The following is a 17,619-nucleotide window of genomic DNA, read 5'->3' as shown; positions in this document are numbered from 1 at the left end:
TGTACTTCAGAAGCAAATTAGACAAAGGTGTCTTATGGGACCATTTGCCAGCCAGATAGCTGCCAGTTATGATAATGCTAGAAAAACTAAACCCAGTTCTTGAAGTTAGATCAGCAGAGACTAATGTGAAATACTTAGCTTGCTGAAGCAGAGATGTGTTTTCATTTGTCTTCAAGGGAAGCAATTGAAGACCCAAATATATTATTATTCTTTCCTAGAATTTTAAATTGTCACCATTTTTTCTGATGTAAATTAAGTGTAACTCCATTAAAAATCCTATAACCATATCAGTGGAGAGGATCACAGATACTGTTAATTTACATGGCAACATAGGTAATGACAAAAAGACTGAGCACTAYAACTTTCATATTTTTGGAGCCATTTCTGTAGCTGAGACTTACCACAAAAAGCTTTTAAAGGGATATTTCTAATAACTGCCACTCTGTTAAGAGTGTTTTCTATCAGCATGTAGAAATATGACAAAAGCTGAATTTTGTTTCACTGTGGGTTCACCCCCATTACTATACATACAAACTATTTTACCTTATGCCAGACATATGGAAGTGATCAATGTATGTAAATTATATAAGGAGAGGTGAGGGAYGGCTTTTTAGGCTAGGAAATATCCACTTGTTTCTGGTTATAGGACCTGAAACAAAAACAGAAAAAGGAGACTTTAGGTTTTAAGGCAGGTTTTCTTTTGAAATCATAGCCAGTGAATGGCTAGAACAGCAATGATTTTTTGATAATCACAGTGAAAGCATAATATTGTCTTGAGCTGAGCTGTGCTGTTAGGTCTTTTGGACATGAATTTGGAGAGAACCGCTTGCATGTGCTACACCAGATTGTGAACCTATTACATGCAGCAGTGAACTGCTCTGGGGCCCACTTATTAGTGAGAAAATACTAAGAGCAAGTGCTCCRTGGTGCAAGTCCAGGTTCCTCAAGCCCAGGGTTTAGCAAGTAGGACCAGCCTAAGCATCTGTTGCTCGTTTTCCTTCCCACATGCAGTGTTGGTTCAGCATTGGGTCCACCATGCAATGAACTGGAGCCAATCTAAAAATGATTTTTTTGGTGGGAGGGGGATGAGTTATTTTGTTGGACTGAAAGCGACCAAGGGAGAAAAAGCAAGAACTGCTTAAGTCAGCAGTGACTTTTTAAGTRTTTTGTAAAACTACACTCCCACAGGCAGCCCCTAAAAATTAATTTTTACATTGTGACGAACTTGCATTCATGGGGCTCTCAGAATTTTCCATTTGAAGAAAATTTTATTCATATTCGCTATTGCAGAGTAAGAAACTAATCTAGAGTCTGGCAGAGCTTTGTTCCTAGACATTGTCATATCTTTCATTCTGAGCTGAAAAATGGACAGATCGCTGGGTTTCATAAATGCATGCAGAAGCTGTCAAAGAGGCTATTTGCATGTGAATGGTCATGGGAGGTAGGAAGGGAGATATGTAAATAATACTGMGGATAGCTCCTGACAGCGATAGCTGAAATTCAAAGTGCTCTAAAAAGCAGCACCATAAAAAATTAACCTATTCACAGGTACGGAAACTCCCATGCCTTAAATAGATTTGCCGTAATAATGGCCACTTGGGGAACAGAGAAACTTAAAAAGCAGTGCCAACTCTCCCACTGCTTTACATTTTCTGCCTGTTTTAATATTAAAAGAAGAAGAAGAAGAAGAAAAAGCCCAAGTAACCCCTCCTCTGTCCTTTCCCCTGACCCAAGTCCKAAGCAGCAAACTGAGCTAGACCTTCATTGAAAATCCAGCAGACAAGTATCACAGGAGTGGAAAAAATATAAAGCACCCAAGAGTATTTTTCTGAATTTTGCCAGAGTCCCCCATAGGCACTCCAAGTAATCGTTACTTTAACCTGCTTTTTACATGCTTTTCAGTATCTCTCTGTTCTGCTCTACTGTTGTACTCTAGTAGCCAGTGGAATGCCTAACTGTTCTTTAAAACTAAAGGCATCCTTCAAAAAATTTAGTTTTTCATAGACCCAAAAAGAAAGAAAGAAAAAAAAAGTGAAAGTAAGCAGTAGAAGAATGGAGAACACAGCGTAAAATAAAAGATCTTAATAGGCTCCGAGCCAGGCCATTTTCTACATGTTTTATTGTACTTTGAGTCTGCTTACATAGAATTGGCATGTGTATATATGGGGAGAGAAAGATTTACTAAACCATTTATGCCTGAAACAGCTCCAAAACCTGTGATTAGACAGGCACAAGGACTAAAAAATATTTTCAAAGTTCACATCAGAAGGTGATGTGAATTATGTACCGATCCCTTAATCATGAGATAACATGGTACCTTTGCTGTAGTTTACTGAGCAATAATCACTTTCCCTGATATTATTTTGTAGTTTCCATCTACTTACCTCAAAACACCATGCTGTATTTCATTCAAGCCCCATAATTCAGTAAATAGCTCGTGTCACCCCTGTAATCATTTACAGCACACATTTTCTTTCTTAAAAAAGCTTCTGTGCACTAATTTGATCTGGTTAAATTATGCTGAAAGGAACTCACTGAGACAAAGTTAAACACAATTTCATTCATTGCACTTATAAAGGGCAATTATTCAAAGGCTCTGGGATTTGCTCAATCACACTAATATTCCTATAATGAAATGTGATTTGTCTCAGTATTTACCAGGAGATTAAAAAAAAAAAAAAAAAAAAGAAGCCTGATCTTAGAAACTTCTGCTCACATGAGTAGCCCCATTGATTTCAATGCATATGGTACTCATGGTGTGAAGTGGCCTTTAGGGAGGTTATTTAAGTTCTTTTTCACTTATGAAATAATAATCCCACAAAACCAAGCCATTGTTACCATTACATGAGCTTTGGCTGGGTAATAGGAAGAAATGAGGCAAAAACTATGCAAAACGTTGCTCAGCTCCCAGATGAAATACTTTTCAAACCAGAACAATCTCTCATGCTCTTGGTTGCTCTTTGGCTGCCCTGCACCCTGAGGTKCTGCAAGGGAAGGACAGCAGGACCCTGAGGTGGATGCAAAAGACCTCGCTCAGGTTTTGCCTCCTTTCACATGAAGTGTATTGATTTGATCAAGTGCGTGCAAGGTGAATTTTCAAATGGCAAAGCAAACTTCAACTGAGGTTTTGAGCAAAGTGCTCTCTCTCTTTTTGAAGCCCTCTGCTATTGCCCTGTTAGCAGGTCTTTCCATTAAAACACTTGATGTAAAAGATCATCCGTGTGAACACTAAACACAGGCTAAAAATCAGCCTTAAAGTAACTTGACTAACTTGAGCCCAGTGACTGGAGATAAGTAACACTGGAGATAAGTGATGTTGGAGCCACGGGGCCACTTGCTAGTGGTATCGGCACAGTTTGGCAGTAACTGTTGGATGGATCCACTTGTGGAGATGCTTCTGCTAACCCCGTTTTATTGTATCCTGTGTCATGCGTTAAGAAAATGCAGCGAGTCCTGAAGGCAGAACTGGCTGGTGACACAGTAAAGATTTTCACCTTTTTTTGATAGGCGTACATTTGAGGAAGGAAATAATAAGAATGTTTTCTATTAAAAATTAGGAGCGGAAACCATTTGTGGCATAAACTCCAATAGAAAACACATTTTATGCTGCTTCTGCTCTCTAGTGCACTTGGCTGTGAAGTCTTTCCCTTGTCTGGAAGGGGAAATCAATGCAATTAATTGAATCTCTTACTTAAACTATGTTAACAATCAGAGATCAACCTATTAACTCGCATCCCTCGCTGACAGGCATGTCCAAGCACTTTGCAGCAGAGGCACCCGACACTTCTGTGCACCCAGCCAAGGATGAGTTTCCTGTGACTTACATTGTAAGCCCATTAATAAACACATTCATCAAGGAGACAACTGCTGTCAGCCTCCAAAGCTGCTCACCTGATAGCTAAGGGCTATGCAGACATGCATGCATTTACTTACATAATGTACCCAGTGCAAAGTTATTTATACCACCATATTTGGACTAGACCCACAAAGAGCGCAAAACTGGACCACACCTTGCTATGAGTTATTTTTAGTTGCTCTTTGACATAAATACATAATTCAAAATTGAGTTTCCAAATAGTGGATGATGTCTTTCGTGCTGGAGTGGATACAAACATTTGCATGGCACAGTACGTGATATGAGCATGAAAGGTCTTGCATTCCTAAGTCTGTTACAAAGTGTGGGAGGGAGGTGGATCTTTTCGCCTTCGCTCATACCAGGAAGGAAAGAATGAATGAATATCTGCCGCATGTTTCATTAAGGCAGTGTTAACATTAGTGGAAGATATGCATAGAGGAGAGAATGACAGCTTACTTGCAGGAAGGAATTCAGGTGCTCTGAACAGCAGGTCATTGGCTTTTGGCACTTAGAAACAGTGTCAGCAATGACTTTATTGAAACTATGATATGTGAGCCTCTGCAGTAGTCATTTGGCTCGCTAGGATGTGCAGGAAACTCAGCACCACTTCTAGTCATAGCTGGAATATTATCTTCAGCTTTAATGTAGAGGGCTAACTGGAACTGTATCTTGTCCTGTCCTACCTACTGTTTCCGTAAGCATCCATTATTTTTATCACCAGTTACTGTATTATGTTGTCCTTTAGTCTAATCGGCCATTACTGTTGTTCAGTTCCCATCTGCAAGAGCAGCATGGTGATTTCTGCCTCACTGTCAGGATTTATGCTCAGCTCTGCCTTTGGGGATGAGAACTTCTCCATGCATACCTCTTAAACACCAGCAAAGGTTAGTCAGCAAAAGTGACAGTGCACAGATTTTTTTTTTCTGTTTTTTTTTTTAGTTTTTTTCTAAGTTTCCTCGTGTTTTAAACTTAAAATGGAGTGAAATTTTATCCTTATGCACATTAAAAAAAAACCCAAAATTTTTTAATAAAAACATTACTCATACTAGTGTCACAGCCCTGACTTTGCATTTATTGGCATAGATGCAAACTTATATAGCTATGTGGATGTTTGCCATATGCAAATCCATGCATCTATAAATCAGCACACTCAGTGGAGGCTGCACAGCTGAAGCGCCTGCAACAGAAAACGGAACCTTTCAGCACCAGGTCAAACATAGTTCAGTGTGTGCWGTCAGTGGAAATCTCTGTCCTACCAAAAATGATCTCTGGTATATGTGAGATGAGTTTCTGACCCGATCACACCACCACTTTCAGCACAACTTTGGGCACAGGAGTCAGTGCAGAGCTGCACGGACTGGGCTGATAACCATGCAGAACCAGAGAGCTTCCTGCTGGGACTCTCTGGTGGCTTTTGGGGAGAATTAGACAGGCATCTCCCATCAGAATGAATTGCTGATGAAAAACAAAGTTTCCATTTAATCAGTTTTTTTCCACCAGTTCTATCCAAATGAAAACTGTGCTTTGGATTACCATGCTGATGTATATAAGACACATAACTCTGCATTCATCTGACATYAACCTGAGCATGTTTGTGAGGTGACAGCATGATTCATATGGGCTTCGTGCAGTTCACGTGCTTGTGTCTCCGATTTTCCCTGCACAGATTCGAGACACCTTTGATATAACCTGAGAAACTAGCAAAAGAGTTAAATGATAACCATACAACATAGGAGCTGTTTCCTTGCCTGGAATTATGGATGAAAAGTAACAATCAGGCAGAACACATATTTATACCTTTCCTAGATGCAGTTTGGATTGGTGAGACAGGGACACTCGGAAGCATGTGTAAGATTTGGGAATATGACTTGGCTATGTCAGGATTGTCGAGGGCATGTGCTGGTTTCTCCCATTCAGTCACAAGAAAACTGAACACCCAGGTCACAAATGGCATAGGCAGAATATTCAGGAGAAAAAAAAAATCCGTACCTTCCCAGATTTTTTTTTCTAAATTGTCACTTTGTGAAAAGTTCAGCATTTTGCCTGTTTGTCTTAATTTGAAAACAGATGTTGGAATATTGTAATTTCCCCCGAGAGAAAAATTCCTTGCTTTCCTCAGGTTTACTTGCTATGAAACTATGTTGTCTCAGAAAAACACCATGCTTCCTAAAGCTCTCATGTGACTTGTGGAGCTCCAAACCATCTTGATACATAGATCTATGACTTAGTGTCAAGATGTAGTTCCCAAAATTTATTGCAGAGAAAAAATAAGCATAAAAAATAGATGTCTGATTCTTAATACATTATTTAAAGAAATAGTATTTGTTACAATTTGTGTAATAGAATGATTATTTAAATAAGATTTAAATTATTTGATCACTATATTTCAATATTATTTTCTCCCTGGAAAGTGCTAATATAAAGTAATGATGAAGTATTTTGGATGAAGTAATATAATACATGTCCCAGATCCCTTCCTCCATTTTTTAAGATTATCAGCTTTAAAGCTTATAAGACACTGAAAGATTGAGATAGATGTTTGCCTTATTTCATGTTTTAACAAAGTTTACAGTGTCAGGAAATTGGCCTTGTGGCTAAAACCCTTCATTCATAGATTATCTTAAACTCTAGGCTCTTACCCAAAGTTTCTGTGTGACTGTAGATGATCTTACCGTGCCTGAACTTTCCAACTATAATTAAGAGCAGTGCTGCTTTGCTTACCCTACCCTTTTGCTTTATTTTCCTTGGTACTGCATGTTTTGCATATTTTTTGGAGTCAAGGGCAATCTTTTTGCACAGTGAGGTTTTCCCTGGACTTTTCAGAACAAGTAGAATAAGTGATAACTAGCAAATAATCAGTTCAAGGGTAAAGCAAGGCCCTGGGTACCAAAGCAAAGCAAGAAAATATTACTGCAGTAAGAAAGAAATAAAAAGAAATTAAAACATAAAACAATTCTTTCACAATCCAGCCTCACTTCACAAACTTGAGAGTTTTAGTCACTTGGAACATACCTTTCTGACTACATTACTTCAGCATCTGAAAACTTAATGTTTTTAGAAGTTTGTCCCTTTTAAAGAAAGAGAAATTAACAGTTGTTTATAGGAAAAAAAAGAATGTTTTTATAATTTCTTCCTGGTCTAAAAGGTTCTTTAAATGATTATTGTCCTATATGTATAGTTCAAAGGCTAACAATTTCTATTTTCAAAATTTCTTCTCTGTGTGTGACATCTTCATGCTATTTTGTCAAATTTCTTTTATTTCAATGTGAAAAGGCATGTTTGTCTCTGAATTGCTGTCGAGGAGAAGCAGTTTCATGCTCATTTTTATTGGTCCTGAAACTTCGTATGTGCAATCTCCTCTCTCTCTCTCTTTTTTTCTTACCCTCATTTCTAACCTGTGGTTTCAGGTGTACTTTGTTATATCAGTCAGCTGGAACGCTGTAGATTATCAGGGGACTTCCTGGTGTCACACAAGAAGAATGACTGTTTTCCAAAACAAGCTGTGCAGTCCCCTAGCTTCTGACATAGATGAATATATGAGGGTTACTAGGCATAGGAAACATTTCTGAAAAGTTAATCCCGTGTTGTGTTTGAATGTTAAGGAAACCATCTACTCATTCTAAGGGGTTTAACCTTTCTTCTAGAGATAAGACTGGAACAATAGTTCTTATTTACAAAAGGTTTCCTTTATTTTCCATAAGGAATACAACCCCCAAATTTCTGTTTGCTGGGATTGCTCTTTCCTTGATGTAAGTATTCATTGCTGTTGTTGATTCATTGAAATATAGATTATTGAGATAATAATAAGTAACAAGCTGTGTATTATTTTGAAATAGCCTGCATTATGGTTCACATCACGCCTTCACAGACCCAAGCAATGTGTTATTTCACAAATGCTCTAAAGTGTTTCCCTTTATGAATAAAATATCATGCTTGTAACCTGACTTCCAAGGGTGCACTGTGCAACAGAATCAGGAATTCATAAAAATGTGAATCAAGGGTGCACTGTGCAACAGAATTAGGAACCTCACCGCAGCCATCCTGAACCTCAATCTGCTTCCTTTTGGATTCTCTCTCTGCCTTGTGTGGTGCCTGTTCAAAGCTTATGGAAAGACATCGTCAGACTTTAATCAACCTCTTAAACCAGTCATGCCTGAAGGTGCTTTCTTGAAGTAGGCTCTAATCTTCTACTTGCTGCTGCTTTGGCTCCATGCTGGATGCAGGATGTAATTCAAATTCCTAGTATTGCAATCTGAACCCTATTAAATTCTGTGAGAGTCATTCTACTGACCTCAGTGGCCTGTGAATCAGGCCAGTTTGGGGTTGTTAATGTTGTAATAGTAATTCTCTTTCCAAGCTCAGTCTCAACAGCCGATGGTACCTGGGGTGATGAAGTGTGATATTATTTGCTTGCCTGGGGTTTCTGACTATATCTCTTAAGTGGTATGTGAACAGCGCTGGATGTTGCTGTACTGGTTGGAAAGTGCTTCATCATACAGGACTGCTAAGGAATGATGGAAGGTATAGCTTTTGCCCAGGCACTTGCCAGCTTAAGATATAGTACCCTTGGCTTGGCCATTTCAAACCAAGCTATTCTTGGTTACTATATGCATGACAAGTGAGAATTTAGAATGATAATGTAAAATAACATAGGCATCTCATATTGCATAAGCTACTTTGGTCTTTGAATGGACTGAGTTATACTATTCGCTAGGTGGTGCTTCCAAGTGTCCTGGGGCAGATAAATATGTGGCCCAAGTGCGGCCAGGGAGCCACTTCCATTAGACTGACAGTGAATATGCTTCCATGTGTAGAAAGATACAGGACTCTATTTTGTTGCAGAATCCATAAAAATGTGAATCAATTCATCAGCACATCTTTTCCAGCTCCAGTGAAATTTACCTCCTACATAAAATTTCCAATATAGAAAGTATTTCAAAGGGAAAATCTYACATGGATTAATGTTTATTGGTTGCCAAGGTAATAGTTTGGAGACCTCTTTAGCAGAAAACAGATAATATCATAAGCAGAAGTAGATTAGTGTAAGGAGGTAATTTATAGACTTTGGGAAAGATAATTTTATGAGTGTTCACTGTATCTTTAGAGGTTATATTAATTTGACTTGGATGCCTTTCTGTTAATTAATGAACTTCTGCCTTGCTGCTTGTTTGATAAGAGAAATTAATTGTCCCTATGAAAGCTAGACTCAGTGTGCAGTGTGCACTACAAAGCTATAAAACATTATTTCTGTGTGGAAAACCTGACAGTCTATTTAGCAATTCCAAGACAGGCAGCAAACAGAGAGGCAACTGGGTAAATGGTCAGGCCAAAGACATACCATGGCTCTTTGTCAGAGATGGAAAAGGACACAAGCATATGAATCTTGAGTTAACCATTTTTTGGAAGGAAAAAAATAATTGATTTTATTTCTGAGGAGTAAAAATAAGTAGCTMTATCTTCTGCCTTTGAGATTGACAATTGAGAAAAAAAAGTTGAGATATAAAGAAGGAAAATATTGCAAAATTCTTTTTTTTTTCTGTTCAGGAAATAAGCTTTTCTTTTCATAATCATAAAGGAGTACCTCTATATTGAGCTTTCCAAGCCAAATGTTGCAGTGGATATAAGCAAAAAAAGGCATTTAAAATCAATAGTGTTCACTTTGAATCCTTTCAAGCCTAGCAATGGATTACAAAGGCACTTCTGACAGAAACTGGGAGAAAAATTCTGAGTATTAAGATATGTTCATATCAGATTTTACTTAAGGGAGGTTCTTCAGGAATACAGGTTCTTCTTGCCATATAACAATAGGGCTCCTTCTCCTCCCCCTTTATACATTCTCCCTACCATGGCATGGACTTGCTGATGGAATGGAATGAGTCTGGAAGTTGACAAGTTCCTTTAGAACTGAACGCAGCAATTTATTTCCATGTATCACTAATTATTTTTGTTCCATTTAAGCTTTGTAGCTCTTTCTAACAGCAAAACCAGGACAAAGTGATAATGATTTTTTAGAGTCTTTGATTAGCTGACTTCAAATTGTATTCCCTTTTTATCTATAGTCTTTGATATTTTTGCAGCAGGTGTCATCTGTGATTTTTCAAAGATAGCTTAAGTCAGTGAAAATGCTGGGGTTTTAGCACCTCTGAAAATGCAGCCKTTTAAGAGAATAGACATAAATATGAAATCAAAATAATACTGCTTACTTTAAAAGTTATGTGTTTTTCTCATATCTGCCTCATGCTATATGTATATATTTAAAATCACATGTTTTATGGATCACATTTAATCAGGTGTCAAGATATTCTCCATACTTAAGCATATTCTAGTATGCATGTTTATATTCTAGTATAGGTACTCTTAAGTTAAAATAAAAATATTGCAGGCACATTATATTAGAATTTCTTCTGGACATTAGAGAGAGAATCAAATGGGAAAACAAAATCTTGAAAGCAAAATCTTGAAACTTATGCCAGAAATTCAAGCCATACATTTCAGACCGGAAACCATATTACTCAGACTTTTCCTTATGTAGTGATTTCTTTTTCTTAGTGTTGTGGCTTTTAGCAGGCCTTGAAGAAAACTGTCCTGAAGACACTGGCATGCCAGTTTATTAGTCATATCWGAGAGCTGGTGGAGGGCTAGTCATCTCTCACTATGAGAATAGTGGATCATTTGCCTCTGAAGTACAAATTCTTTACCTTGTTATCTTGATTATATGTATGGGAGCCTTTCAAGTGAGTGAAATGTCCAATGTCTTTATCAGAGAAACGTAGCAGGATGCTGATTTTGTCCATTTTTTTTTTCAGAGAATGATACAGAGTTCCAGGAGAAAGTCTAAGAGTGATTACAGCAATAAAACAGAGCTAAATCAAATAGATTTTGATGTCTGACTGAGAGATATCAGGAACTCAAGGTTTTGCAAAGTTTATTCAGAGCAGCGATCTCTTAATTACTCGAGACAATGGTCACTTACTAGGTTATAATTTATGTCATTCAAGAAAGTATTGTTAGCTCCTACCCCATGAATTTTACACATATTTCTTTAAATTATGGGTAGTTACTTCTGTTTTCATGGCAGGCTTGGATCAAGGTCACATTTGGTCAATTGGGAGAAGGAGGGCCAGTTTCAACAGGACTTAAGTACTGAAATCAAAGTGTTTGCTCAGCATAACGCATATGTCACCTATTAATCATGCTTCTTTTCTTAGAAGAGTTTCCCAGCATGACTGAGTATTATGGAATTGTGGTTATTTGATTGTTTGCTGGACACATGACATGTCTGTATGAAGGTCAGAGGGATTCCAGGAAAGTCTGCCAGAGGAAACCTGTGTCTTGCCATGGTTTGTGGGATCAATTTAATATATGATCAGTTCAGGGCTGCTCCTACTAAGTTCTTGAATATTTTGTGGACAGCTGAATACTTCTCTTGTACAAACAGTAGAAAATGAGCCCAGATGTTAGTCTGTCATGCTTGATAGGAAACGTATGCAGATATATAACTACATTTAGTGAACTATTGCTCGCTGCAGTCCACATATCCCAGGAGATATGTGGCATTTTGCCAACTGCATTGGGTGCATTGAGAAACTGTACACCAAGATCAATTGTGAGTCTGCAAGATGGCTAATGAAGTAACCAGCAGCATCACTGTGTGTAGTATTATACACTTTGGTTGTATCAAACTGGTCAAGAACAAGGAATTCCAACTAGTGTTGGGGTCAACCATATCAACAATATTTTGCATGGAGATAATGTATACTAAGTTCAGAGTTTTAGAAAGTCATACAGATTCCATTTATTGGCAGGGTCTCATAGAGTGAGCGCTGACTAATGTCCAGAGCTAGAAATACACATCAGTTAATACTGATCATCAACTAATGCTGTGGCACACAAGGAAATACAGTGGGTAACAGAGAACCTGGAGAAGGTAATAGAAGACCTCAGCCTAAAAAGTCCTGTGGATATGTATATGGGTTTCCCATATATGTGGATATGTATATGGGTTCCCCAAAGATGATTTGTTAGGTAGAAATAGATAGTGGAAACCTTGGGAACACATTCTCATACTCTGAAAGTCCATAATAAAGTGAACTGCAAGCAGTTATCTCCATCTAGACTTTTCCATACCCAGGTCTTCTCTGTACRTTTATCAGGAGTAAATAGGAAAAGAGTGTATGAGTTGAAGTCATGATCGGAGAGGGTTTCAAAAATACAAAATTTGAATATAGATTTCAGAATTCCAAATAGTCCAGGGAGCTGAGAGTTAGCTGTGGGTGGCACAGGAGGTGTTGGACAAAGTGAATTTTTCAAAGTGTAGAACGGTGAGATCACTGAAATGGAGTGCAGGACATCAGACTGGTTTTCAATAAAAGGAACTTAGTCCCCAGCCATGATCTGTACCTTGCAAACCAAATATATTCATCTGTTAAATGCATCTAATGCGACCAAACCCATCTTTGAAACATGTCTGCAGGACAAAAGCATTGACGTTATTAATATTGAATGATAGCCATGGACGTTAAAGGGGATTTATCTTCACTAACTTAGGGCAGAGTTATTATGCTGTTAAAACAATTGCACAGACATCAAACTTTGGTTTAACATATAGTGTTGTGATTTGAGGTAACTATGAACTACAGAAAAAATGAGCACAGTGAGATAAAATCTTATTCGATGTATGAAAAATAAATATGTCTCCATTTTGATAAGATTYTTGTAACTGCAGGTAGGCTGATTTATATATCACAACTAAAATGCTGATTAGATGACATTAAAAAAAGGAAGGGTTAATGTGGAAGAATCAGACTGAGAAGTCCTGAAAAGCTGTACATCTTAACAGAAATGAGTTACAGTGACTTCACTGATCAAGTTTAGCATAGTAATTCTGTTGTGCCCCAAGATGGAATTTAAATTTACCCTTCAACTGTCACAGCATTTTGTGGCATATTGCTTGCACAAACACATCTTGGACTTTATTTCTGAAATGTATTGATTTTTAATAGGAGTAATTTGTAGCTCCTAAATTTTAAGAATATAACTGAAGAAAGGTCTGTAGAGGAGAGGGAATGTTTTTACTACAAGTGGAAAAAAACAGAAAAAGTAGGCAAGACTTAGCCATTGGGCATTCCTTCAAATCTTCAATAAAGACTCTATCAAGAAGGAAAAGCATGACTTTGGGGTCTTGTTTTTTTTTTTTTTTTTTTTTTTTTAAATACATTTTGAACATTACTAAAAGCTTTGGCCTATTCAAGAATGTAGAGACCTTTGCATCTCTTGTGAAGTGCCTTGGATTCCTATTTTGAATTCAGGTTAGCAATCATATTGAATGTAAAAGCCAGAAGATAAACCAAAATAATCGAATACGGATGTTAACAATCTGAGCCTCTTATAGCGCATGTAAATGCCTGTTTAAAGGGATTTGTGTTCATCATTCTTTATAATTCAGTGTGATATTGTATTCCATCACCAGCAGCTTAATTTATTTCTTTCACCATCTGTTCTTTTTCTTTCTTCTTCCATGCCAAAAAATCAGTAGCACTCAATGAGCAGAACCAAGCTATGCCATAATCTAACTAAACTGTTTTTATACTGTTGTTATTCAGAATATATTGACCTATTTCTTATATTAGTTTTGTTTAGCTAACCAAACCCTTTGTTTTATAAAACTGTAAAATAGGAAACAGTAAATACTCAGTGTAAACTGTCACATAACTGAGGCCAGTTGGGTTTTAATTATAGACAGTAGCTAAAGCCATGTAATAAATTTGGGTCGCCTCACCACAGCTCATCCTTGGTGGAGGACAGGCTGAGCAGCATGTACAAACATAGACCARTAGTCAAAGCAGTTTCCACGCGAAGCCATATTAATCTAGTGATATCTTGAAGTGTCCTTGTGCATTCCTTAAACGACTGAAACAATTACTATAAGTTTTGTGAACTCCTGGAATGATGACTGTGCTCTCATTAACACCTTCTTCCACAATATAAATATAAATATAAATCTTCAGAATAAAAACTTTTAGGTTAGAACACCTTGCCAATTACAGGGCCCAGTGAAATCTAGGTTTAGTAATGCAAAAGCTTTGAAGGTCTGAAATGCAGAAATAGTTTGGACTACAAATTCTTCAAGCTCATATGCATCCATCTGTGAAAAACCTAGGTAGAAGCCTGCATGCTATGTATTACCAAGAAAAGATAGAAAATGCTGATAGTACATTAAAAGTATTAACTTCATACTGGAGTTTCAGAGCTGTGATACACTTTCTAACCTATATAGGAATAAGTTGGGTGTCTTCTGCCACTGAAGTGTTATACCTCACAGAGTACCCACACTGAGTTTGACACTATTTTTTTAAGACTAGAAATTCTGTAATCTTAAACTTGTTGGTCTGTCTGCATAAAGAGGCTCAAAAATTTCATCTAGTGTTGCTATTAAGTTCATATTCCAAGTTGCCTATTTCTAAGTGGTAGCTAAATGTCAGAGTATATAATCACCCCAAAACAGTCATGGCAAAACTTTCATAGTTTTTACTAGATTGGTCTTATGCACTTCTCTATAAGTACAAAATCATAAAGTATTTTTTATGGATCCTATGGAAAATATAGCTAGCTACTTTGGTATAGAATTCCTTTCCGCATGCACTTATAATTTAATACAATTCTTTCTTTCTGCTAAGTGCTGTTACTGTAATGCCAGGAATTATGCTGGATTTCAGGTTCATATCCCAACCGTACAATTCAGGATATGCTTCAGACCTGTTTATTGAAATCATTTTATTCAGACTATGGCTAAGATAAACAGAGAAGCAATTTAAAGAAACTTGACGCAGGTCTTTCTGAAAGTCTGGTAGACATAATGATTAATATTTCCAGGAAGGCTGATGATTAGACAAAATAATAGTATAGAGAAGAGCTTTCAGGGAAAAAAAAAAGGTATATGGAAAAGAGCTCTTGCTGAAAATTGCTGGTAACCTAAACCACCTGCAAAAATACARTATTGGCAATAGGAACCCTTAAAGGTAAAACAGAAGTGAAAATAATACAATTATTAAATTAAAGATAATTGAGAAATACAAATAAAATTGGTAAGTGGCAATAGCATGTCTGCTGTGTCTCCYCTCTAACTTCAAATAGAGCACAGTATTCATTAAGGACTCATTCAAATGGATGTGATGAAAGACAAAAATCTATCAGGGAAAATGTAGCATGGCTTTATGCTGTTCCTGTTATAAGATGTACCCTTGTGTCAGCGACCAGTTCACCAACACAGAGAGTGCCTTCCTTCCATGCCTCACAACATCCTCATGCTAACAATTCTGCCTTCTCCTGAAGTCTCATTTATCTGCCCACGCAGGTCATTAACGCTGGAACCTGTTTGCTTGAAATTCTGTCTGTGTTTGCTGCTTTCTCTGTATCCACCCCCGCACCCTTCTTGTGCTCCTGATAATCTCTTAACTTCGACAACAGTACTGGAGCTTGAGTTTATAGAAAACCGAGGAAAGATTTTCTTTTAGTTTAATCAAAGTGTGTAATTCTAAGAGGCTGCAAAAGTTTTGAATCCTAGGCTACMAGGTCTCACATACAATGGGATCTGTCAGCTCCTAGAATCAGTCTACTCAGATACAAAACACAGGTCACAGGCATCACCATGATCTTGTGTATTTTTSCCTGCATTGCTACTTCACTGGTAATGTTTGAGCTGCCTAGGTGCCATAGAAAACCCTATTTCAGCACAGCACCTATTTCATTTCATTTTTTTCTAGTGGAGAAAAGACATTTACTGTGAAGAGTGCTGTGGAAATGGTAGGAATTATAGAAGAATGCTTAAAAGTCTTATGTGAAGGTAATATAGCCATAGGGAAATGTATCACTTATTTACAGAATCATAGAGTAATTTGCGTCAGAAGGAAYTTCAAAAGTCATCTAGTCCCTGCCTTGTTCCGGATAGCCGCGAAAATAAGGTTGTTCATGGCTCTAGAAGTCAGAAAAATTAGAAGCAAATTCAAAAATTTTCTTCAGTCACATTGAACTAAGCAATATTAGCTCATTTTATTTTAAGATCCTTGGCCTCAAGTATATTCTTCCTTCCATTCATAGTTGTGCAAGGGACTTAAACACTTCCCACTTATGCTTATGTTTTCTCTGAATTACATTAATGTAATATACTGCAGCAAAAATTCATCCGGTAGACTATTTGAGATTAACTAGCAAAGGAAGCGCCAGCCTAATCTCTGAATGGGATAGAATGATGTTTTCCATGTTGTATTGGCATATTGACTCCTGGATGAAATTTGAACTAACTTGTTACATTTTAAAAGTAGACAGCATTTAATTTTAACATCATTTCTGAGGATTATAATTTTTAATCAAAATGTACTGGATTCCTTGTAAGCTGCAGAATGAGGTATTTGAACTTCTCTCTAGTTTTTCCATGTTTTGATACCACCCAGAGTGTATAAAAAAACATCTTTTTTTGGTCACAATTTTGCAGTAGATGTATTTGGAAGATTGGAATGATTGGCTATGCATATGGTGGTGTACATATACTGTATATATAGATGAGATCAGATTATTTTGGATGAAGCAGCTGCTGAGATTGCAGCTGGCTTCTGGGTAACATCAGCTCTCCTCTCATCCTGCTTAAATGGAGTGAGGTCAAGGATATCTCAGGTCCTTCATGCCCTCAGAGCTCGTTTTGACTTCTACTGTTTGTAGATACAGTGTAACTTTGGATATCCATACACAAATATCAAGGTATATTATAGGATTGTTCTAGTTAGTATGTTTTGTATGAAGGAGTATAATTGATTCAGTTTTACTTTGCACTGCTTATTTAGATGAAAGAAAGTGGATCTTCCAAATGGCAGAGACAGGTTTGTGTCTTTCTGTGTCTGCCTAGAAGATGGTCTTGGCTGTGTCTGTCCCCTGGGCTCTCCTACATCTCTCATTCTTCCCCAGAAGTGTGGAGATGCTGGAGAAACAGCTGGTAGAGACAAGCTCTCCAGTAAGTCAAGCAGCTTAAGAAGAATAATATCTGTAGGGGAGAGAAGGGTATTTGATTTCAACAAGGCAGACATGGTAGTGTCATCTAAGCCAGATGAGTTAGCAATAATTTAAGATTATTGCAATGTATACTATACTTCAGAAAAATAAAATCTGTGAAATTAAGAAGAATCTGAAAGGACAACTGTCTATTCTGTTTTCCTCCTCCCAAGTACTTATTAATTACAGACTACTGATACAGACAAAAATGCATGGCAAAGTCTAGCCTCTGCGGCACATGTCTTTAAATGTGGTAAATAAGAGATCAGGTGTGCCTTGTTAGAGTTGTAAAGATAATATGTACTCTTATTAAAACATTCCAAGATTTCTTGGCTTTCTGAGATCACAGTTGGCACACATTGTATAGAGTCAATCTTTGTTTCCTCCTACCTTCATTTGATAGATTTCTTGTTCGTGAAGCCAATTGAGAATGCTGTGTTTTTCTGGGAACACAGTGCAGTTTGTTTCTGTGGAAGAACTGTTAGCCTCTAGGAATTTGGTTTTTATAGCATGCATCCATTAAAGTAGATATTCACTTGGAGAGTTATGGGGATTGCCAGCCTCTGTTGTGATCCCAAAGATAAAGTTACCCTATCCTGTTTTCCAAAAAAAGTGACAGGTTTGAATTTTTGTCAGATCTTCTCTTTCAGGTTTCTTGCCACTCCCCCAAAACTTGTTTCCCATGGTTACATGGTACAAGGGGAAACCAAACATCATGATCT

The sequence above is a fragment of the Nothoprocta perdicaria genome, unplaced genomic scaffold (assembly GCF_003342845.1).
Source record: "Nothoprocta perdicaria isolate Ctin4 unplaced genomic scaffold, notPer1 scaffold_85, whole genome shotgun sequence".
Classification (NCBI taxonomy): Eukaryota; Metazoa; Chordata; class Aves; order Tinamiformes; family Tinamidae; genus Nothoprocta; species Nothoprocta perdicaria.
Note: the sequence above shows the minus strand (reverse complement) of the source record.